This window comes from Anomalospiza imberbis, chromosome 4, assembly GCF_031753505.1.
Source record: "Anomalospiza imberbis isolate Cuckoo-Finch-1a 21T00152 chromosome 4, ASM3175350v1, whole genome shotgun sequence".
Classification (NCBI taxonomy): domain Eukaryota; kingdom Metazoa; phylum Chordata; class Aves; order Passeriformes; family Viduidae; genus Anomalospiza; species Anomalospiza imberbis.
In genome coordinates, this window is record NC_089684.1 from 37,775,421 (window position 1) to 37,798,088 (window position 22,668).

Sequence of the window (22,668 nt, forward strand, 5' to 3'; positions counted from 1 at the left end):
TGTGACTGAAGTATGTAGTCATAGTCTGAGGAGAAAGAAATTTTAGTAAAACTGCATTTCTGATTAAGAGTTTTTATTTGTTTATCAGATGTAGCAGTATTTACCCAGAGTGTCACGAAATGTAGCCCAAAAGGAATACATGGTGCGTTTGCAATGATGTGTGTGGGGCTCTGGGTGGGAAATTATTTTTTTGACTGGCTGCTATTGCTCAGACCTCATGACAAAATGAGCACTCCTTTGTCTGGTACTTAGGATGTAAGTATATAGTATAAAAAATATTTAGCCAACCCCAGAACTAACTAAAAAAAAAAAAGAAAAAGAGCAAGGCAAAAATTTAATAAATATAGCTCTGCCTGGTATAAGTTTGGGTAACAAGGCATAAGAATGTCAAAGTCTGTTATGACATGCTCAGGGAAAAGAAATTCACCTGCAGCTTTTTTTTTTTTTGTTAACCTAAACCAGGATTATACAAGTAAGATCAATCTTATCTCCACTAACTGCTTGATTTCCCACTTAAACCCCTATTTAAAGATTTTTGAGGATTTATGGAGTTTTGAGAAAAATAACCCAAACCCCAAGACAAATACCATCTCAAAACCCCAAAGCCTAACCCAGACATTTCATTATTGCCCTGGAAGAGGTAATACAGCATAGCTGCACCACTGACTCCTGAGACTGCCTTGGAGGATCCGTGGCCTCAGCCTAAACAGCTTGGGAGAGAGCTGATGCTGCTCCATCTGTCCTCACAAGGTTCTGCTCAATCCATTCTCTTTTACCAAAGCAAAATGAGCAGAGAGCTCAGCCACAATTAACATAGAATTAATGCATGATCCTATTATAGCATGCTTAACCTTTACTAGAGCTCTCAATTTAGTTTAATTCAAACCTAATCTTCATTTAGATCAAAATAATTCCTATTTGAGAGGTAATGAGGAAGATCATCTTAGGTAGGGTAAGGTACAGTGACTCTTAATGGCTTCACTGATGTAATCAAGGGCTTTCACCACCAGTAACTGTGCACTAGAGTGTGTTTTTCTTGCTGTGACTACTCTGTAAATAAGTACTTCCACAACACTTCTCCTGCCCTCTTTCTGGGTTGAACAGTATGTACAAAGCATTTCAAAATCTTATGGGAAGTGAACTTTCAGGGTCTGAATCTGGTCTGGACCTCATGAAGACATTTAAAGGCATGTGTGCCTTTGTAAAGACATTCAAGACATTTAATGTGTATTTAAATGCACATTAATAAAGTTATGGTAACTTTTCAGAGAATCATAGAATCTCAAGGGGAATGTTATGTATCCCATTGTATGAAGCTTTTTCGCTTGATCAAAGTAGTATTGCTGAGTGTATTCTGGATAAAGCATCAAGCCAACAGCACGAATAGTTCTCATGATAGGCTCTTTTTTTTTTGACACATGATGATCAGAAGTTTGGTCATCAAGCCCAAAATGCTGGCATTTCAGAATGAACAGAAGAAATTTGAGCAGATAGTCTCTAGTGATGGAGGGTGTTACAGTTGAATTTCATGTGGTTATGCATTGAATGTGGCTAATTATCTAAAAGTCAGTGACTTTGCAGTCTTCCTGCTGTAGAGAGCTGAGGCATAAATGGGGAGCACCCTTTTGGAGGCTCCCTAGCTTTGTTATTGTAACTGTGGCTTGCTTAGCAGCCATGTGGGCAGACTAGAGCAGATGAGGCTGAGGAGGGTTTATCACGTGGTGTTACATTCCCCCTTCTGTGTACTTTTACATGTTTCCCATGACAATAGAACTGTCTCCTCTCACTGTCCAGAAATACTGATACATAGCAAAGAGATCCACTGTGCTGTCTCAGTTGCCCTCAGCTGTAAACATCCTTAGAAAACCATGTTGTGCTTTGGATGAAAAATTCTCCTAAATAAACAGACTGCTTAAGAGACAGAAGAAGACTTTTAAAACTATGATTTAGTTCCTACCAGTTCATTTTTCCATTTCAGATTGTGTTTACCCTCATACGCACATGATGCAATGTACCACAGACTTGTCTTCTACTCTACCCCATTAAATATAAACCAGACTTTTTGGAGATCAAAGTAATAAAAATTGCAAAAGGCAGTTATTTAAGTCATTGAAGTAGTATGCCTTTTAAGGTAGGTTAATTCCCAAGTGTAGATTAACTACGGGGTTTGAATTTTTTTTCTTTTTAAATGTTATTTTGGAATTAAAAAATCTTTGCATTCCAGTTTTAATAGGGGATTTTGATAGGGAATTTAATAGACGTCTGCAGTAGAACAAACTTCTGGCAGAATATTGTCTGTGTGAGATATTTACTGTGTCTGAATTTCTCATCTGACTTCTTCACCTGCAACCCTCTGTCCCTAGGAGTTAAGAACAAAAGGCACTGGGCCAGGTTAGCTCCTGTCATTCCAGAAGTTTCTTCTTTTATCTTGTCTATCTTCAGTTTTCCTGTCCAAGGGGATCTCACTTTTTTTTTTTTTTTTTTTTTTTTTCTTTTTTTGCCTTCTGGGCTCTGTGGGGCACTTCTGTGTAGTTTTGCATCTCTGCAAGTAGACAATGAAGACATCAGTGAGCACTGCAAACATTCAAGCCTTTCATTCCTGTCAGTAACATACTGCATTTTAGGAATACCTTTTACAAATGAAAATGCTTAATGATTTAAGGTATAAGATCAATCTGCAAAGGCCTCTGAGGCTACAAAGAGGTACTAGAGCAGTGATCATCTGCCCCCACATACCTGTTAAAATCAGGAAAGAGCAAGGTGTCCTTATAAGAAATAGGGTGGAGGAAAAGGGAGCATATCACATGTAGAAGAAGGAAAGGGCAACCTCAAAGATGACCCAGCCTGAATTTTTTGAGATCCTCTTCAACCAGTATTTTGTATCTGCTTTTCTAAGGCTTTCACTATGCTGTTTTTTTAATGCAAATGCAAGCAGACAAAGCTCAAACTGCATGAGGATATGACTTGTGTGGGGTTATAGAAAGTGAGGTATACACATGGTGCCTGTAACTCCTGAACAGGCAACATAAACCTGATGGCCACATCATAACAGTTAAAAATCTGGAACTACCCCTAGATAGTCTTTGAAACAGAAAATTAGTTTTATATGTATATATTATATTGAAATAGAAAATGAATTATAAAAAAGTGCCAATCAAAGAAATGTAGAACATCAAATTAATTAATTAAAACTCACATTTTACACGTAAATTGCTAGCATGATGTTTCTCTCCATCTGTAGACCATTTGCTCTGTTACAGCCTCATGAAGCCTGTCTATTGTACAGCAACCTGCCTCAGATTAAGTTATTACCTTAAGTTATTAAGTTTTGGTGTGTTTTATAATGAAGAGGGACTTGTGACACTGGTTTCAATCCTTGTTGTGACAGTACTGGCAGAGGAGATGGGGCTGGTGACAATCACTTCCTGGTGTGCCTTGAAAAGGCAGCTCTGGTGTAAAAGGGAGGATTCTAACACCAAGTGTACAAACCAGAAGGCATGCAAGAATATTGCTTTAGACTGAAAATATTCATCATTTTCTTTCTCTTGGGTGCACATTAGGCTGTATCTACTGTCCTGGCAGTCAGTGTGGGACCTGGATTAAATGCTGGTCATGCCTCAGTTTCCCAGGGGGGAAAGGGAAGGTTGCATGTACCAGTCTCCTCTTTTCTGGTTTTCCACTTGTCCATATCCTGGTTTCTATGGAACAGGCTGGAGATTTAGAGCACTTAAGTCAGGTCTCAGCCCTTATTTAAAACTCATCAATCAGTTTTAACTTTTCAGTGCACTGGTTTACATACCCAAATATATGCTTATGAAACTACCTGTAATTTGAAACTTGGCCAGACATTTTTCAGGTTCTAAAATCCATCCAGAATATGTTTGCAGAAGGAATATTTCTACAGCAGCATGTTAGTGAAACAGATAGATGGAATTTAAAGAAAAGAAAAAAATGTGGAATATTAAAAAAAGTTGTATCAGAAGAGAGAAGTGTTTAGTATTTTCCAATTAAAAACTTCTTGGTTGTATTTCATCAAAGAGCAAATGTTCTTTCTTTACTTAAAAAAGAAACAAAACCTTCTCACAGAAAGACTTCTTCTACTGTCTTTTGACAAATATTAATCAAGGGAGAAGATTGAATTAGACAGGTTAGTGTGTAATTTGGATAAAAAAAATTCTTGAGATTCTTCAGGACTAACACTTATCTTGAAAGGAAGCTGCCTGTTTTCTGCTTTGTGATATTGTTTGTAAGTTGATTGATTCTTTTTTGTGGCTTCCTCTTCGAAGACATTTTATTAGGAACAAGACAAAAAAGTTCATACCTGTTTTAAAAGTACTTTACACACTCAGTTCCTCTCCAGTACACCAATTTTAAATATTTTTTTAAGCTTACACTTTCCAATCCTCCTTTAATGTATTGGAGTAGTTGAAGCAGAATTTTGAGTCAATCTAGGTACAGTGATAGTAATCCTGTGCAGTGCAGGATCTGTGCGCTCAAAAATGACACCACGAAGTATCTTGTGATGCAGAAAGTGTTTTGGCAGATAAGAAGGACAGGCTGAAACACATGTTAAATACTCTTCACTACCAAGTAATAACATCTCTGTAGTGTGCTTTGGGATGTCTGTAGATTCATTAAAATCAACTTAAAATTTATCAAATCTCAAACCCCTTGATTCTAATACATTTTTTAAATACTGCTAATATAGTTCATTAGTATTTTGAGAGAAATCAAGCAGACTTTTCAACACTTAGCCACAGAGTTTGGAAATATTCAAATATTTCTATGTTTAGAGGCCTCTGTGGCCACAAAGAAAAATACACTAATTTCAACCAGATCTCTGTGTTCTCGACTGAAGTAGTAGCTAGTATATTATAGGCATATACAAAGCTGCTCTCCTCCCAAGAGATATTATAGCTGTGAATGACTCTTGGAAAACAATATTAACTTGCTGCCACAACCGGATGAACCATAAAAATGAGTACAGATAATACTGTGTTATGTTTTCTTGCTTCTGCAGCAGCCAGCTTGCATTTTTGCCCCTAATTTCTTACAAAGAAAATAGCTGTCAGGGCTGTGCTTCCAGAAGTTGTGGTGGAATTGCTTTTATGATCTCTTCCATTTTCTTGCTGCCATACATCTGGCAGTCAGGCGTGAGCCACTAAGGACTCTGTGGACTACACTCAAGCCTTTGGCTGTTACACTACCTTTGTGGTAGTTGCAATTAACCTTACTGTTGCTCATAAATTGTTTTCATTTTTTTTCCCCCTAGAAAACAAGAAAACTTATTTCTGAAGTGGGTGTTTGTTTTTTTTGTGGAATGTTGTTGTTTCAGTTACTCTAACAGTGAAGCCTTGGTCATAATTTTACCGCTGGGATGTACAAGATTGACACTTTGTACCACCACACAAGTGTGAGCAGTTGTTCTGAGTGAGCCACTCCTGAGAGATAGGGATCTGAAGTTTAGGTATGGCTTCTATTTCAAATCTAATTGCAACTAAATTTCAGTTGAGTGTTTGTTTGATTTCGATAAAGCTTCCTGTTCAGTTCCATTGAGGCTGAAAGAGGGGCTTCTAGGGAGTTCTAGAACACACTTTACTCAGACTTCTACCTTCCTGAAGGAGCTGGCTTGCCACTCTCTTTCAGGGACCTGCCTTGGACATGCTTGTCATGCCTTTGCAGTGATGCCCCTAGAGCAAATGTTTGCTGTTTTCATTAAAGAACCTTTTCAGAAATGATTTTTGCCTGTCTCATATTCTGGTACTGAGTTTACAAGCGCCTGGTGTTACATCCTGTGTCAGCAGCCAAAGTCTCAAATGTGAAGTCTCATCCCAGATTTTTATTTCAGGTGAGCAATTCAGTGTGATCACTGTGGGCAATGCAACTGGAGAACTTTGTTCTGTTCTTGTTTTGACTTGTGTTATGACCAGATTTCCTCAAAATGGATGGTATGCTGAAAACAAAATTTAATTAACATTGGTTAACACTTTCTTGCAAAAGCTTGTGCTTATGATTGAGCTTCCCCTTTACTTCTGTTTGCAATGAATGAACTTGGAAGGACAGGCTCTAAAACTAAGTGACAGAGTGGTCACCCTCAGTGTTCACCAGGAGCTTGATGTCTGGTAGATTGGGAATAGTCTCAGTTGTGTCCCTGCCATTAAAGCTGCCCTGGCTGTGGCCTTTGTGAGCAGCTGGGAAGCCTCAAACCACAGTCAGAGCCAACACCCTGTGATGCACAACTCCCTTGTGATAAAAGGAGCTGGGATTAGTGTGTGGGACCTGGAGCTGATCAGCCAGGCTGAGCCTGCTCATGACAGGGACAAAAAATGGGGGCCCAAAGAACCCCTTGTCCCTCCCCAGCCCTTGGTATGGGCTGAGGGGTAGATCAGTTTCTACCATTTTAAAATTGTGTTTTTTTTTTTTTTTTTTTTTTTTTTTTGTTGGATACAGGAAGAAAACAGAAAATTAACATCCATTAGTGTAATTCTTTTACTTCTGGAATGAAACGAGATTTTATTGTTTGTCTTTGCCTTGTGAAGATAAGTGTGGGAAATTCAGCAGACCTGATCATGTTATGGTTTAGTCCAAGTGAGACAGATCTTCTGTAGTCAGGCTGTCTCGCTGTCTGTCCTTTTGCAGGGAGTATTTCTCTTACTCCTTTTGCTCTCAAAATAAGGCAGCCTGAGACCTGTGAATTCACTGTGAGGTCATTTCATTAAAGAGACTAGGTGGTGATGAAGACAAAGGAAGAAAACTAGTGTCAAATAGGTTTCTTTTTTTTTTTTTTTTTTGATAGTTGTCACTCAGACTTGCAATGACTTTCAAATCTTGGAACAACTTATAGAAAACTCAGTTCAATGTAGGTTTACATGGGATTTTGAAATCATTCATTCAAACCCTTGAACTTGGAGAACTGACACCAAAGTTTGGCAGAAAGGTATTTTCTTAAGAATAAAATTTTGTTTTGGTTACTTTTTTTAAGGCATCATGTTAGAACTTTTATGGCTTAGGTTCATCTTTCCTGAAAGCAGTGCTGAATAGATTGCAGTAGCTGCAAAGCTGTATTCCAGAGAGCAGGGTCTCCAGGGGCCCACTCCTAGCATCCCTCTATCTTCCATCAGCTCTGAGTTTTCTCCAGTTTTGTGCCACAGCCTCTGTCCCAAAATCTTGGTAAAGGTTACTTGTTCAGTCATAGTGAGATTGGTGGAGTCTGGGATGGTTCTTGATTTATTCTTGGCAAGGAAAACCTTACTAAATGGAAATTAAATTTTTCTACTTTGTAGGTGCTGTTAGGAATGGAATGGATATACATCATACATTGTTTTACTTACATTGTAAAAAATGGTGCCATTCCATTCAAGAAGGTAATGGAAAACCTTCCTGGATTTTTGCTTTCTCATTTCTTGTTGTTGTGCTAGGAAGGGGTGTTCTGACAATTTCTATAATTATTATTATTACACTTATTTTTATTATTCTTTTTATTTTAGGGTCATTGATCTAAAAAACAAATCAAACTATCAACCTTTTTCCCTAAAACCCATGAACATATTTAAAATTGAAAAAAATCTGGCATTTTTGCGAGAAGTACATGTACATCATTTGGAAAGACTTTTTACTACAGAAAGTTGCTACAAATAAATTTGCCTTGGTCACAGTGGTTAAATTCCACAAAAGTGGAATGGCTTTTGTAATTGACTGCAAAATCATCACTGGGTGTTTCTCCTCAGGCTTGAGACTTACCAAGCCCAGAAAATGTCCTGAAGTGTGGTTGGTGCACCTTCAGTGTCTTGTGAAGCCAGTACATGCTATGCTTGATTTTATTTCTTGCTTGTGACACATCCAATGTTACGTTGCATGATCTTTTTCTTCTTTTGCACAAAAGTGTGAAGTCTCCCTCTAGATGACCCATTGAGATCTTTGTCATGGTTTGTGTTCATCACAATTTCTCTGTTTGAAATTCAGTCAAGGCTTTAGGCTTTCCCAGGTTTTGTCAGAGATGAAGGCAGTGACTTTAAGCTTTTCATGGAGACAAATCCTTCATGACCACAACAAAACTAAAGCTTGTAAATACAAAGCAAGCAAATTCTTCTTGTGAACTCTTTGTGAAAGAGGGAGAATATGATTCCATAAAACATGTCTATCTGCTGGAAAGCTGCTTAACTGTCTTAAAGCTATGGCCTTCTAAACATATTTTTTCTTGCTACTGCCTTACTTTTAGAGGTTATGAAGACTTTTGTATCTGGGAAGTTGAGTTCTGCCTTTCAGAGCAGAAGCTGATGGCAGAGAACATTGCTGGCAGATTTGCTGTCCACAAGATCAATGGCTGCAACTTTTGCTTGAGATACAAATATATAGGTTATATAGGTTCTGCTTGACAGAAGGAATAGGTAGGTGGGGAATTTTGCCTCTGAAAAGGCTGTGTTATGTTCTGCGAAGTTTACCTGGAAATGAGACTAAGTGCTCCCTGTTTCTTTTGTCAGGGTGATGCATGCATTTCTTCTTGCTAGTCTATCTCTTGCAACTTCTTTTCTTGAAAGTCTGACTATTCTGTAAGAAATACAAATAGAATACAAAGGTAAGTCTTATTTTGACTAAAAGGGAATTATTTTTCCATTTTGTGGGAAAAACTGAGCCATGGAAATGCACATGGATTTTCTGTTTCAAGTGAACAGTAATAACAATATCGTTATTTTTTCTGACTTAACATTTTTGTGTGTGTTTTTCCCCTCTGTTCCTTGAATATTTTAGATCATCATGATTCCAAATATAAGTATTATCTGAATAAGAATTTTGATCTATTTTCCAGTTTACTTATTCTTTCCATTCATCAATAGGCTTGAGCATTATACAGGAGTACAGAGCTCTAGCACATCATACAGAGAGAGAAAAAATTAATCACACTGTATTTTCAAATTCAAATAAACAGGGTTTTTTGATCTTTAAAAAATGCTCTTGGCATAGAAATCAGATTTCTCTCATTCATAAGCTGCTGTAGCTCTGAAAGATTTGATGCTTTTGATAAGAACAAAGGTGCAACCCAGTATTATTTTACCTCTTTGAATTTCCGAGGGCATGTGGCTTTTGGAAGTGGCACTGATAGTGGTTTTTGAGTGAATGCTTTGCTCTGCAATTTCCATTCCGAAGTGTAGCAGAAAACAAAAGAGCACTGAAGCCTTAATCAGTGACATTTCCCCCTGTGACAACAACTGTATTCCTTCAACTCCTTTCCTTCCGTAGGAATCTCCCTAGGATGCCAGGATGCCCTGCCGGTTCACCAGGAGCTGCAGACGCGTTGTCTGTTGCATTAAGATGCAAAGAGTGTGTCACTGGCTGCAGTCTAAAGCTGCTGCTTGGCATTTGGAAATATCCAGTTATTTTCAAAGTCCTAATGAAATTAGTTCAGCAGCAAGTTCTTTGCTAAGTGGATGGGAGAGCCTGCATGTCTGTTACGGTGCTTGTAAAGAAAGGCTTGTTTGTGTATCTATAATTTTTTTGAGTGCTTGCATCTTGCTGAGACATTTACCTTAGTTTTACGTGTGTGGGAACTTAGTGATCTTTCATTAATTTACTGTTATTTTTAAGTGTTCAAGAGCACAGTAGGACTTTGGGTTTTTTTAAAGATTACTCCCAAAGCCAAGCCACAAAACACCCAACAAATTTAAACTGTATTTTATTTGCACTTCAGAAGTTAAAACCAGGTCTCAGGCTCATTGTTCTAGCCTAAATTCCACTTTGTGCTGATGGCTCTGTTACCCATGCTGGATGTGGCAAACTGGCTAGTCAGAATTCCCTCTCCAGGAAGGTGTGACCAGCAATAACCTTCATATGTGCTGTATAACAGAATCCAATTTGCAAATAGCCTGACTTTGTATGAAGAGTGTAAATTACCTGGCTGTGATCTTCATGGTGAGAGTGGCTTACAAGACATGAAAGCGCAGGAGACCAGGGACACAGTTTGGCTCAGGGGCTTCAAAAGTAACCCCTCATAAACTTTCTTTTCCACAAAACAAAAGGTCAAGATGGTTTTAAGTATGATGTGAGGGTGATATTCTGGTATCTGAAGTTGGACCTTACTGGACTTTAACCTGATATTAGAGATCAGCGGAATTCAGGATATAAAGTTGATGGAAGCTTTCAAACATTGCTACAGAGGGCAAATTCTTAATTAGGGGTCCAGCCTGTGAACCACCTGATTGGGAAACGCTGCTGAATCATGTAAATGGCACTTAGATCTGGTCAAAGCTATTAATCTTCTCTATTCTAGTATAGCCAGTGATTGTGCATATTAGAGTAACTCAGTGAAGCCTCTTCCTTACTTGAATGTACACTGGTCACTGCCTTCAAAGTTTGGCTGAGCTTCCTCGTTATACAAAATGCACCGTTGTGTTCATTTAGTTTACATTTTTCTATCTGGGAAAACTCTGGCACACAGAACTACAATTCCTGTCATCACACTGACATCTAAAGCCTCATGCAGCAGCACCACAGTGTTCTTGAGAAACAGTTTTGCTTCTGAAGGCACAGCTTAAGGGAGAGGCAGGGATGTGTATAAAAGAAGGAAAAAAAACTCTATGGAGACAAATCCAGGATGAAACTAAAACCACATGGTGTTAGAGTGAGAATTAGAGCAGCAGGCCTTTGACAAGAGAGTACTGGTCTGGACATGCAGGTAATTGAAGACAGACAAAAGGATGGTTTTAGGCACAGTTTTATTAGATTAATAGACCAGGAATATTTCCGATAAGTCCAACATGGTGTTACAGGATTCTTACCACATAACTCATAACTCAGGATCACTGTTCTTTGGTTTACCCACAGGATTTAGCTTGCAACTGTAACGTAAAGAATATGGCCTAAAATAGCACAAAACATAATTTTTTTGCTTGACCAAAGTTTTACTAAAGTTATGCCTTAAACTGCAGACACAGTGGAAAGTGCATGTAGTGGAAAAGCAGAGTAACAAATGAGGAAATCTCAGGTAATGGTGTTTTTATTTCACCTCTATATGGATGTGCTTGAAGCAAAATCTGATACTAGCTGAAAGAAGCTCATATGACTGAATAATAAAGTATGTTATGCTTAAGTAGTGATAGGCTACTTAGGCAAAATATTTGTGAACTGTTGATTAAGAATGTGACTCAGGGATTCCAGTGCTTTATTAACAATATAAGGTGGCTAACTAGGAGAGAGATCAGGGTCTTCCATGAACTGTGTTCTCTCAAGTCTCCTTTTTGCCATCTCAAAGACACTTGCTGACCTTTGGATTTGTTTTAGTGGCTGTTCATTAGTGAAGCAGATAATAAACCAAATGTTTGCATTGTAAATCCTATAGGTTCTTGGGCATTCTTAAATATTGTACGCCGGCTCTTTAGAGTCAGAACTCATTGTTTTGGAGAGTGTTTTAAAATATGAATGATAGATCTTCAGGTTCAGTCTTTAGGGGTCCTTCCAGATTTATATGACAAAAGTTAGGAAAGAGTGAAACTCAAGCTTTGCAGACCCTTAACTGTTTCTTCTCTAGTCTCAATGTCACCCAGGAAAGTATTCTATCTCCTTCTTCTGAGAGATTTCTGGGATTTTATTTTGTTTATTTTTTTTTAATCCTATGAGATGCTGGCTGATGTCAGAATAAAAAAAAAAAAAAGATAGTTAAAATAGATAAATTTAGATTATGGCATGAACAATTAGTAAACTATCACCATATTTCTAAGTCTGTACATCTGTGACCCCCCCCCCCATCAGTGTTTAACTGATTACATAAGAAAGCGTTTGCAATATTTTAATTTTTTTTTTTTATTTTATTTTTTTTATTGTTCCAGTAGAAGTTCTTGATCCCTAAAGCAGGGGCTGGGTCAGTTTAAGTGGTGCTAAGAAGTTGTGTTATCAATGAAGGAAAAAGATAAAACCCTAAACAAACAGATCCACTGCCCAACATTCTTAGAGCTGGGTAGCCAAAGCCTATGTCTGCATTAGAGAATCTGGAAGTGGTTTTGAAGTTTGTAGATCCATTTAGGTTTCTTGGGCAAGTCCCTTCTTTCTGACACACAACCACCCTGATATCTGAGGGTGAAAACCATGGACAAGAAATGGAAATGGAAGTTTAGTGCTTAGTGAAAGATGCCCTCCCCAAAGTGTGGGTTGCAGGACCCCCACGCTCAAACCGGGAAATGCTTTAGCTGGGGTGCACATTGACTGCACTGTCCTGTTCACTGCAATGGTGAAGATTCCCCATGAGAGTAGTGCCTTTCTTTTCCCATGTACCAAGTGTCAAACACAATTTGGTGCCTGATACCATTCTCAGGAAAACATTTGTTCGTTTGTGCTGCTTTACTTTTGTCTGTTTATGGTTGTGATTCAGCTTTTGGACGCGATGTACATTGCTGTAGTGTGGGCTACACCTGTGCTGGGCTTTGATGCTAAGCAGTTGTGTAGTGCCAGACTTGCCTTGCAGCTTCTCCTAAGATGGAATTCCTTGAGAGATCACTGCCCAAGGCAGTGTGGAGAGCTTGGACTTGTATGGAACATGGATGACTGTGACATGGCTTGGTCTTCCCAAATACCAGCTCATTCGGAGCTGCCCTAGGATGAGTGGAATAGGACAGGTCTGAGAAAAGAGGGCACATCAGTTAAAGTTCAAGGAAATTATTGGTGGATAAAATGTGATGAACTTTGTATCTCAATTTGAAAGATATATGGGCACATTAAATGCAGAGGTCTGAGTCTAGCAAACACCAAACCTTTCCCTGCAAATCAGTAAATTGAAAACCTTTTTCCCAGAAAAAAACTGAACGTGCTATCAAACACTTTCTTTAAAGTCTTCTTCAAAAGCATTTCTGGCATGTCTGCCTCTGACCTGCCTATTATTTGCCCTTTCCTGGGGTGAAAAAAGAACATTTAGGGAACAATCTGATTTTCTTCCAAACTATAAATGAACTACTGCAGGTGAAACCTGGTTAAATGTCAGTAATCTGCTGTAGTAATTTCAAGAGGCTTTAAACATTCAATTGTTAATCTTTGCAGGCTCTAAAATTTTCATTCATTACTCAAAATTTCTAAATAATAAAATATTTTGGATTCCAAAAAGTCAGAAATTAGTTTGTGGTGTAAATGGCAGGTTATTTGTTAAAACAAAATGCAAAGCATGTCATCGTGGTTGATTTTCAGTTATAGATTAATTGTTGGAAATTATTTGAGTTATACACATAAGAAAGGTTAACTTTTATAGAGGGCTTGAGGAGTCCTTGTTAATTTTGTGCATTGTGTACAAAAATAAACTTTCTGAGAAACTTTGAAGCTAACCTTACACATGGCAGCTCTGTGAAAAACTGTTGCTGCTCAGTTCAACCATATGCAGCATTGCTTTGAAGCGATGGTTTGGGCCACATTCATCCCCCCTGGAAAAGTTACTGAGGCCATTAATGAGGAATATGGCCCCGAGCTCTTGTGCAGGTTTGCTAAGGAGTGTTGCCATATGGGGCAGTGTGCTACCAATATGATTTAAAAGGCATCTGAGCCAGAGCAGGGGAAATAAAAATCCTTACATTTGCAAATTGTGATTGTGAATGTTGATGTATATGAGTCTCTAGATTTGAAAAGAATTCACTGTATTCCCTGTTGCTTCTAAGTTCTGTTAAACTTTCTAAATCCTTTCTTTATCCCTTTGATCTGAAACAGAATAAATCTGATCTGAATTAAAGCTATTTGTCTGTAGAATAAAAATTAAAATATCATTTTTCTGTAGAGAGGGCTCAGGCTTTGTGTGAAAGCTTTTGGGGTTTTGGATCGTCCATATTCTGAATTTGCAGTAACTTTGCCTCCCTGCCCCCCCCCTTTATTTTTTCCTCATTTTTCTTTTCTTGTAGAACATTCTTTTAATGCTGTTTGGGCTTCTCTCCATGCGCTTTTGCAGTGTGTGTGTATATATTAGAAGATAAACTGGAAAAGAGAGAAGAGGGTTATATATAAATTTCAGTTAATTAGCAGTCTGAGGCTCTCTAAATTGGGAATATCATCCTCCACTCAAAAATGTATCCACAGTCATTAAGAAAGGAAATCTTTGGAAATGTTGTTATCCCTAGCTCGTCCTAGGTGTGACATTCAGTGTAACATAGCCTTAAATACATTTTATACTGCTGCACTGAATGCATTTATAGTACTTGTCAGTCAGTTTTTGACCCTTTGGCCATAGTCCACCCAATGTGATATCCAATTGCTTGTGAATGGGTTCAGTGATTGTACCTGTAGAAATCTGCTTCTTTGGCTATTACAACTATTATTTTTTTTTTAATTTTGCATGCAAAAGAGCTTCCTGACATCTGCTTCAAATAATTTATTTTCTTATAATCATATATGCCCCCTTGTCCTGTCATGTGTACTAAACTGAAAATAATTCTTGAATAGACATCCATATCATGTAGGATTTGGTGTACTTTTTATAAGTGCCATCTGGATTTGATCCTGCTGTAGAGAGGCAGGATGCTTTGTTTCTTGACAAAGTTTTCTATCAGAAACACTGTCAGGAAGGAATCTATGGGCCTTTCTTCCTTTCAAACCTGAGATAGCTCTGAGTCTGTCCACAGCTTTACTTAAGTGGCTTTTTGAAAGTCAGAAATCCACAACCACAAAGGGCTTGAATAGCCTAACTAGCTCAGGAAGGGGTTTCAGTAATGGTGCCACAGACTTTCATTTATGGAGTCTGCAGAGCTGTAGCAGGCAGTTTGCCAGGGTAGCAAATTAACATTATTTAACATTTCTGAAACTTTTAATTAAGCTTGTTTTAGGCTTGCAGGAAAACTGGAGCGTGTATCCCCACCCCCCACTCAAGAATATTCTTGGCTTCTGCATGAGCTCTCCTAAGTGGTCCCCAGTTCTTATAATAATGTCATCCTAATGAGCTGTGCAGAACATGGGGTGTTTTGTTCTGGGGACTTCATGTGCAGCAATTTTTCTTTCAGTCCACGTGGGTCTGCACCCCATGATTTTTATTTTGAGTTTCAGGTTCATGGGAAAAGAAAAAAATAGAAAAAGCACTGTTTCACAGGCATTTATGTAGGTCCCATAAACTGGCCCATATTCTCTCTAAAGATGTGTGAATCTTAGTTAACCTTTTATGAAAAGTTTTGTGTTTGTAAAGAAATTCAAAAGGGGCACATTGTGTAGTTTATGACTTCATTGTGAACATTTTTTACAGCTGTAATCCTTCCTTCTGAATGTTATGGTTATGGCTGCCGCTCTTGCTGTATGGCTAAGGTAACAAAATGGTTCCTCTTATAAAGCCCTATTTGCAGATGGCTTGTGAAACATTAAGCTTTGCAGATGAATTGTTCTATGTCTTGGACTGTGGCCACATATGAATTTTTTTGGAAGACTTGAGCAAAATTGGTTCAATCACTTGTGTGAGAATGGGGAGGAAAACCCAAGTCCAGCAAGGTTGGAAAATAACTTTTACAAGGAAGTATTTTATACTCTAAAATAAGTGCCTGAATATGTTTTAGGGGGGTTATTTCTGGTTAAATTATAAGCCAAATCCAGGCAAACCTGGAAAATGCACCTGTGGAGTAAGAGTTAGCAGAAAAGCTCCAATTCTTTCTGGATATTTTCCTAATCTTTAATAAAGCTATGACTTGGTGAAGGAGGTACTCCTCATGTTACATCCTTCAGCAAAGTAATCCATTACTTAAGAAAGGTGCAGGGAGCAATAAACATAGGGTAGCTTTCCTCTTGGTCAAAACATGAAGAATTGTCAAAGCCAAAGCTTTTCAAATGTTTCTGAGTCAAAGCAGAGTCCAACTGGAAATGTTTCAATCAAAGGAAGAATTGCATATGGAGGAAAACAGATGAGATCCTTCTCCCTCCTGCCTCATTCTGGGCATGGATTTATACTGTACAAAAGCTCCAATTCCAATCCTTTTTCTAAAGAATATGTCATTGTTGTTATAACAAGTGGAGAAGCTCCAACAGAAGCAACCAAATTTTGGTGTCAGCATAGTGAATTTCTTGAAGACGCTCAGCTTGCCTGTCCAAGAGCAGTGGTGGTCTGCATCAGAAGCCTTTTCAGGGAGTAGCCTCAGTAACAGCCTCCAATAAGACTGGAAAGGTCTGTTCATTCCATCCTCAGGAAATACACGTTTTTTGAAGCTGGTTTTCTGAGTAGTTCAGAAGTACTGCTAGGCTGTGGTACTGCTCTTTCTTCACTTTATATCTAAAAAAAGTGTTGGTGATGAGAAGGTGATTTTGTTTTTTTCCAGACTACGCTTTTATTTGTGTTTTATTGTGGTTGTTTGGCTGATATAATACAAGAACTATGAATGTAACAGTTAGTTTGTTGAATAGCTTAGCAACCATCCTAGTTTCAAAAAATAATGAAAACATTAGCTGTCATACAAAGTACATTGGATTCTTCTGCCCAGTAAAACTCAGCTAGATGAAATACTGGAACTTTGGTTAGTAACTTATGGCCCGATAATAGGACTTTGTTAGCAAAATGATGCAGCTGGAAAAAAGTATTTTCATTAGGCCAGTATTCTGATAATTTTTTAATAAGATTTAAAAAAAATATTGTTTTTAAAAACAGGAGAAGAGAATTAAGGTTTTGCTGTTCCAATTCATGTAAAACTTGCTAAGTTAGGGAGCTGGTAGAGCTTATAGTGTTTTCTGCTGGCCTTTCCAGGAAATTTTGCAAGGATGCCTCGTATGAAGTGATGAGGAAGCGGCCTTCTGGTCTTGTGCTGTAAAATCCTGAGCCATTAATATCCTCAGCATTCTGGTAACTAGCAATAGAAAGGTTTTGGTATTAAATCAGTTTCACTGGAGCAGTTCTTGTTTATGTTGTGGTGATGTTAGAATGTATTATATACCTCTCTGTTTAAAGGATGGGATAAATGACTTCAGCTTGGCCCGCAAATGTTAGCCATCCTTATTTGAGAGCAGCCCTGTAAAACAGGAATGCACACCTCATTTTAGGTCAAAGCATTTGGGAGGAATGTGTCCAAGGCACCTGCAGAAAATTAAAGCATTTACTCCCCCTGTACACAAAAATTTCAAGAGGTAATTACCTTCAGTGTGAAACATAATACAGCTCCCATTAGATGGAACACATGGAGTGAAAACTGAATAGATGCCTTGTTGGGAGTGCTTCTGAGAATAGGGCTGATGAAAGCAGTAATAAGGGTGTTTTCTCTGCCTTCATGCGCAGCTATCCCAATCCTGATCTTTCGGGGTTTATGATGAGGCTGTTGTCATTTGACTCAGCAGACAGACAGCGACTTCCTCCATGGCACTGGTTTCTGCCAGCTGCTTTGTTTCTGCAGAGCTGCCGCTGCCTTTGGAGGCTCCTGCTTCTGGTCTCAGCCCACTCAACTCCCTTGCGCTCTGTTCTTGGTCTCCATGCCAAGGGCTGGCCTGGGTGTCTGCTTTTCTGTGACTGTGAGGACCAGAGTGAGAAAGTGGGGCTGCTGGCTTCAGCATCTCACTTTTATCCTTTCATCCTTTGGGGAACTTCCTCTGAGGAGATGGAGCTGAAAGTTAAGATTTCATGCTTTGTTCTGGCAGCTGAGCCACAAATATCCAGTTTCCTCTCTTACTGTTTGACGTTTTGTTTATGTCTCTGTTACAGAAATAGAGCGAGTGGTCTTTGTGTGCAGGTTTTCTGCTCCCTCTAACTACTGCATGACAATCAGGTTCGGTTTGAAGCTTGCACTGGTGTTTCTTCCTGCCAGTTTTGGAGATCCTGCCCAGTGGAAATTTTGTGCCTGCCCAGCTGTAGTGGCTGCTTACCATAGGTTTTGTAGCTGTTCAGTTCCATCTCATGGCTGTCAGGTAAACAAGGTGTGAGATGTGCTGGCAGCTTTTGCCACTCACAGAGCTCTCACTTGTATTGAAGAGGCAGATGGTGTCCTGGCTGATGGCTCTCCATAACAGAGGTGTCCTACCATGCAACCTTCTGGGCCACCTTGGCTCTGCTCCGGAGCTATTCACTGGAATTGCTTGGACTCCTGCTTGATTTCAATGCTAAAACCTATTTAAACATGAATGGAAACGTCTAGCCTGTAGTAGTGACCATAAGTTTGCCTGTGTGCTTCAAATTTCAGGGAAATTATGGAAGGGTTTATCCACTAATTCACAGATGTTTTCGGAAGATCTATTGTGGAGTTAATTGTCAGTTTGCAGCCCTGTCAGGTGGGATTCAAATTGTTCTCAAGCCTCCTGGGAGGGGGCCTACAATTTCAGATGTCACAGAAACACCTCAGGCCGAGGAATAAGCTACCATGGTTTAGTATGTCATGGCATATTGTTGGTTGTGATTGGGATGGGTGAAATTGAGGATCCATCCAAGCCTTTCGCTACCTAAGAAGGAAAGTAACAACCCTGTGATGCTTTGCTTTTTCCCTTCTCTCTTTTTCCCTGCAACGTATATTGATTTGTCACAAGGGATGGGGGAGGAGGTGGGAGTCCTCGTGTACTGTGCTTTATACTTTTTTTTGGACCAGACTTACGGCAAGCTATGATCTCTCCTTTTGCCAGCATCAAACATTGGAATAGTCAAAATGCTTGCTTCTGTCAGTTCTGACATAACAAAATACATGCAGTGCTTTGCGCTGTCCCAAAACACATTTTTTGTTCCACTGCTAGCAGTGATGCAGGGTAATTTTCAGGGTAGAGTTGCATTTAAAAATGTCTAGATAAAACCTGGTTCATTTGCAAGGAAAAATTGGGTTTTGCCAAACCAGACGTACAAGCTAAGCATGGAACTGGAAAGCTAGATGCTAGCTTTTTTTGGTGTGTTGTTCTCACTAGTAAACCCCAATTTATGCCTATTGTGTACACAGAGAACAATCTGGCATTTATGACAGTTCTGGTACAAATCAATACCCAGTTAGAACAAATGGTTTTCTAATGTTTAGGGTCAGTAAATGATAACAATCCATAGTTCCATTTCAGTCTGTAGTTCTTCCCTCAAAAACTTCTAAGCTACTTTGATTAATATATTGACTTTCTGTACAGACTTCTTCTTTCTGTGTGAAATTAGAGACCCGGACATTTAATACACTTGTAATTCAGCATTTCCTTTTAAATAGTAGTTTCAAGATCAAAAGAGCTGTGAGCCTGTGTTGTCTGTATTTTTCCGGAATAGGAAGCTTTCCTTACACTGCTTTAATTGTCAGCTTTTCCTGTCCTTTTCTTGCCCTTGCTTTATTTCAATGTAACTATGTTGTATTTCATTTAGATGGTAAAGTTGCTTGTATAGTTTTTGACCAGAATTTTGGGTGAAGTAAAGGTGATATATATCAAATAGAATCAAACTGGATTCTGAAAATTTAGTCAGATTTGAACTTGAATGATTCCCCAGATTATTCTGTTCTAGGAAGTTTTGAGTAGGATAAAGTCATGCAGTTTTGAGCTTCTGAGTTGCTTTTCCATGTTACTTTTTCTTCTTGTTGATCACTTTTTGTCTGGAAGTGGTGAAATATCGATTCAGCTTCCCTTCTGGTGCGTATTTGCTCCTAAAGGAGATTATTAATGGTGGGGTTTTGCCTCCTGTACTTTATTCTGTGGACTAAAATAAGTTCTGCTTTACATTTAGCATGGCAGTTACTTGCAATTGTGAGGATACTCTTGAGGATTTTAAGTTTCCTGAACAGATATTTGCTGAAAAACTAGTTTAACATAAAGAAAATGGTGCTTGGACAGCATGGCATGCTCTCATTGCTGTAGCCATTCAGATGTGTTCTTGCAGTCGAAAGGCCATCATCTGGGAAGATCCAGAGCTCCCTGTACTATGGTTGGGTTTCTAACTGAACTATGGTTGGGTTTCTAACTGAACTTAAAATAAAGACCTGTGTTCACAGAAAGCTTTAATATAATGGAATATATAATTATTTGATTCACACGAGATGGTGTGACTCTGGTTTTCCTCATAATGAGGGTAGTAGTCTGATTGGTACCTAAAGTAGCAAGCTAGGATAAAACTGCCTGGGGCAGATCCTGTGTCTCTTCTGACCTTCAGCAGCCCAGCGACATCTTGTTCCTGTGAACGCCAAGGCTCTTCACTGCTCATGTTATCATTTATGTATCTGGTAAGCAGTGCTCAAGCAGTTTGTTGGGGGTAGTTAAACTAGATTGCTCCTATCCCAGCTACTCCAGAAAAACAAAACTACTTATTCCTTTCACTTGGGATTCTGGGGAAATATTCTTTCTCTGTTTGGATGAGTACACACTCATGGGTGTTATGAAATATCTCAGGTGGTGTTGCAGTGTTTACATTTCCCACCTTGAAAGCAGCCTTCAAATAACTTCCAGTTCACAGCAGAACATGAGGCACATGTGATTAACATGGGTATGGATAGGTAAGTGCTGGCAGTGGCTGCCCTTCCTGCATTGCCTCTAGAATTTTTCCTTTACCTGCAATTATTTCTCCTGCAAAAACTTTTAAAAAAGATACTGATGTAGTATCCAGCAGGATGAGACACTAATCTGGCTTTATGAACTATAAAACATAACCTTGACAAGTAATAAATGCTGGCTAGGACAACTTTTCCTCTCTGGATCATAGACAGGTGCTATCCTAATGGAAACTCCAAAGCAGAGGGGAGACTGAAGAATCATTTCAGAATCTGATGTAAGAACCAAATGGCTGCAGTTCAGTGTTACTTCAAGTGTTGGAAAGTGAAAAGTAATCCCAAAAGCTGAATTAGTGGGCAAACAAAATGCTGGTCAAAGGTGGATAATAAAAAATGAATGTTAGAGAGTTACACAGTTTTCCATGGGAACTTGCATGAATTTTGTGGATATGATTTGTTTTTGTGCATGCCATGTGCACGTCCTTTAGCTTTTCAATATTGTACCTTTCCAACAGAGAAGCAAAAGCAGTTTTGATCAATGGAGTTTTCAGGGCTATGGTGTGTAAACTATCTAAGTGTAAGAGTTCTTAATTTTACAATATCTTTGAAAAACAAAGTATTGTGCCCAAGAACTGATTTGAATGTCATGACTGAGCACTTTCAGAGTCTGTCCTGGTAATTTGTCCTAGTGCAGAGAAAATGACATTCCAAACAACATGAAAATTTCTGTCTGTTTCAGAATATATGGAAAGAGTGAAGATGGAACTTTCTAAGTTGTTTTTTATTTGTGGTATGCCAGCCCTTTGATACTGGCAATGATTTCTTTTTGTGGCTGTTTTGAACAGCTTTCAGAATAACACACAAGATTTCTGTGTATAAATATGTATATATAGTTGTGGTGTTTGTACTTATATATGTGCCCTCACCAAAAATCAGATGTGTCCCCTATAAAACCCATTAGTTTTCATACTTTTTTCCATCTTTTATTACTGTTTGTTTTGAATGGCCCCATTGTTTTTACCTGAGTGTTGTTCTGGTATCTCATGATACATTTTTTTTTTTAAATAAAGACATAGAGATCTTCCAGACATATGTTTTAAATTAAATTGCTTTAATTTCCCCATATGAGATCTTCTCTCCATCATCTGTGCTAATCCTTTGTCAACATGTGCAGGATTTCATACATTGTCTCATAGGCACATCTTTAGCTTGTATTTTCAACTAGTTCATAAACATATTTGCTTTAACATATTAGATCACACTTATTGAGTTTTAAATCCAGAATCAAAGGCACAGTGTCCTTTGAGTGTAATTTCAGTGCATTCAACATCTTTTATTAAAATACAAATTAAACAAGCCCAGCTGGCAATTCACAGGATATGTTTGGACATTCTTTCTACTTAGACTAACTGGACTTGACTCTTAGGTGCAGTTGTAATTCTCCAAATCCACATAAACTTGAAGCTGTCCTTCAGATGGTTTCAGAAGAAAAATTGTTGCATCTCAATGTATCAGTGGCATTTTCTGGTCTTGATTTTCCTTAAAATTTTCTCCTCATCCACAGCCATGCTGGCTGGATGACAGGTTAAATATTAGGTAGTATTCTGCAGTAAGCCATGCAATAAATTATAATTTTTAGTTTCTGTTCTGATCTGATTGATTGACTAATTCTGTTTAAAGGAGACGCTTCTCTTTCAAGTCAGCAAAAAACTCTGACCTGTGACTTTGTGTTCTTCCATGGGAAAACGGTACTTTTAAAATTAAATTGCTTGACTTTATCTTTTTGGAGGGAGAGGTACTTAAGTTTAGGGTGCACACAATAATGCCTAGGAATAAAATATAAAACCATTGGAACACAATGCTCTGTTTAGCTGGGAGAGGACAAATTTGGCCATGCACAGGCCGTAGGCTGGAGGTGCAACTCCTTTAGGTGAGTTCCAGAAGTGATCTCAATGTTGGCATCTGTTTGGCCTGAATGAGAACATCATGTCCGTGGGCTGAATTGAGAGATAAGTGAATGTTCGATAGGATTTCAGAATTGAAGGGCTTTGGTCAGCCAGTACTGTGTTTTATCACAGACTGCTAAACTGGTCTTGGAAAGCAGTTAACTACTAAAATTCAAAGATAAACATCTTGCTTGCATCCCTTCTTATAAATGTGAATGACTGAAACGTTTTAAATATTTGACAGGTGACAATGTGAGCTGAAGCATACCCTGGAGTTTCCCCAGGAGCAGAGGTTTGCTAGCCCAGCAGGCTTAGCTCCTGGAAGTTCATAGAAATGCAAATTACATGCCAAATTACAAAATGAAAACAAAAAAGTGCTAAGC

The 22,668-nt window shown here is 38.6% G+C and overlaps 1 long non-coding RNA gene across 2 annotated transcripts in view; it reads left to right on the top strand.

Annotated features, from left to right (window-relative positions):
• The first annotated feature begins 1,911 nt into the window (after positions 1-1,911).
• Positions 1,912-22,668, top strand: part of LOC137473408 (uncharacterized) — a 62,380-nt gene continuing 41,623 nt past the window's right edge. For both annotated transcript variants that reach the window (XR_010998775.1, XR_010998774.1), the window contains exons 1-2: positions 1,912-2,131; positions 5,336-5,467. This is a non-coding gene — a long non-coding RNA (uncharacterized lncRNA). The remainder of the gene's footprint in view (positions 2,132-5,335; positions 5,468-22,668) is intronic.